This window comes from Drosophila pseudoobscura, chromosome X, assembly GCF_009870125.1.
Source record: "Drosophila pseudoobscura strain MV-25-SWS-2005 chromosome X, UCI_Dpse_MV25, whole genome shotgun sequence".
Classification (NCBI taxonomy): domain Eukaryota; kingdom Metazoa; phylum Arthropoda; class Insecta; order Diptera; family Drosophilidae; genus Drosophila; species Drosophila pseudoobscura.
The window spans coordinates 21,113,130-21,115,460 of NC_046683.1; the positions used below are offsets into that span (position 1 = coordinate 21,113,130).

The 2,331-nt window shown below is 36.1% G+C and overlaps 1 long non-coding RNA gene across 1 annotated transcript; it reads left to right on the forward strand.

The window, feature by feature from the left end:
• Window positions 1-396: 396 nt before the first annotated feature.
• Window positions 397-940, forward strand: LOC117184998 (uncharacterized). The gene is made up of 2 exons (XR_004470485.1): window positions 397-773; window positions 818-940. It is a non-coding gene; the product is annotated as an uncharacterized lncRNA (long non-coding RNA).
• The last annotated feature ends 1,391 nt before the right edge of the window (window positions 941-2,331 follow it).

Genomic DNA, 2,331 nt, shown 5'->3' on the forward strand with positions numbered 1-2,331 from the left:
TTGATTTATTTTATTTAATCCTTAGTGCTGTTTTAAGTGTATTCTTAAGAATTTAGACTGTTGGTGTTGACTGTGACGGGATGAACAAATTCTTCAGGTTTAAGCCAGCGTAAGTAATCTACATGCAAATATTAATACGAGTTAATATGATATTATTTGTCTAATGTTTTGTGTAGAGGCCGAAGGGTCAATCAATTTCGACAACGACAAAACAATGAAGTCAAAGGAAGAAAGACAAAAAAATCAAGAGTATGGGAGTTTTCAAAAAAATTGTAAAAAATTGGTACTAATGCTCAGTGCATTTTATGTAACAGAGTCTACAAAACTAGTGGAAATACCAGCAATTTTTCGGCAAGGCATAAAAAACCAGCGGGTACAACATACACAAAGTTCAAGCAGGCTCCGGCTTTCACTTTCGAAAAAACTTTTCAATTTAATTTTGAAAACGAAAAAACTAATGCAAAACGGTACACGCAAAGTCCAAATTAAAATAAACACCTTTTTATAAAACAAGCCGAATCTTAATTGCCAATGAAAGTAAGAAAAATAGATGACCTATTGATGCATTAACAGATGATTGGCACCAGTACCAGTGCAATTTTTCTGGTGCTTTTTTTGTAAATAATTTCTGTTTAGCCCAACTTCAAAGTTTGCTTTGAGATAATTGGTCAAAGCAGCAACATGTGCGTTTAAAAGACATTCGCAAATTTGACGAAAACAGGAGCATCTAAAGCGAAAACGGAACGTTTTAGCTGAAAGCGCAAAACGTAAAAGTAAGTTAAATCATTATTCATTCTTGGACCCCCAATTCTAACAGCTAACTTGGGTTGGATGCCACTGCTTTTGTCCTAAAATAGTTCTGACGTGTCTAAAACGTACCGCTATCCTTTAACTCTAATCTGTTATTTGTATCTCCGAAATAATAAAATCAGGAGACTTACATATGTTTATTACACAATAAATGGTGTCACGGAGCGGTTAGAAATCAAAAGCACAGACATGCACTGTTCTTGAATGATTACCATCAATGATATTTACATTTCTGATCAATGGTCCATTGGTGCCATACATGAATTAAATTTGCGGCTTGCCGAATATGGCCACATGCTGTTCGTCGCTCTGCTCCGCCCTGTTTTTATACCCGATACCCAAAGAGTTTAGGGGTATACTATTATACCTGGGACTCAAATAATATAGGGGTATATTAGATTTGTGGTGATAGTGGATGTGTGTAACACATCATCTTAATCATCAGCAATAGTCGAGTCGATATAGCCATGTTTGTCTGTCCGTCTGTTCCGAGGAGTGCCTAGATCCTAGAGACTATTAAAGCAAGAGCAACCTGTACCACACTGTTACAAGTGTATTTTAAAATGTATCAGATTTTCAGAAATGAAAAGTTCAATACAAACAGGCGCAAGATACTTAAGCTATGTGAAAAAACGATGCTCTACCTCTAAAACACCGTGCTTTAAACACTTTTTAAAAATGAACTATGCCTTGAAGAGAACAACCGGCGCAACCGTTTTACAAAATTCGTCATGTCCAGGACTAGGCCCTTAAAACCATACAAACCTTCCACCGCAATATTGCGGAAAGGAACAACTGGGTCCTGATGATCTTCATTGAAGAGATGATACCCCAGCACTGTGGACTCGGATTCTGGTTACGAACTATTTCTCCCATGCGAAGCTCGAAGGCCGTCAGATCTTCATAGCTTTGATTTTGCACAATGGATGATGGGAGATGATCCGCTTTGAACCAAATCTGTGTGCCTTCTTTACGCCATATATGTACAATTCAATGGCGAGTGTCGAAAAATTGGGTCTTAAAGCGATGCATTTCTTGTTTCAACAAGACAATGACCCCAAGAATACCTCGTTTTTGGTCCAAGAATGGCTGTTGTATCAGTGCAAGCAGTTAAAAACGCCGCCGTAGTCACCAGATCTGAACGCCATAGAGCATGTTTGGGATTTGCTAGAAAAAAAATTAGGAAACATAAAATTAAAAAATGAAACCAATCATTTGGTAAAAAGTATGCCCCGACGTCTAAAAGCTGTTATTGAAGCTAAGGGCGGCCCCACCAAATATTGAAATCAGAAAAAATTGGGGACAATAAGTTTTTTTCGTACAAAATATAAAGTGTCCGAATAATTGTTGTGCGTAAAAAAGTGGCTTTTTTGATACTTTTAATTTTTTTTGATACGCCAAAGAAGTTTTTTTTTGTTTTTAGTTTTGAAATTAGTAGTAATAATATCCATGTTCATAATGAAATAAAAATTTTTTGTCAAACTTAAATACTTTTCAAGTTATTTATAAAGAAAGTTGACA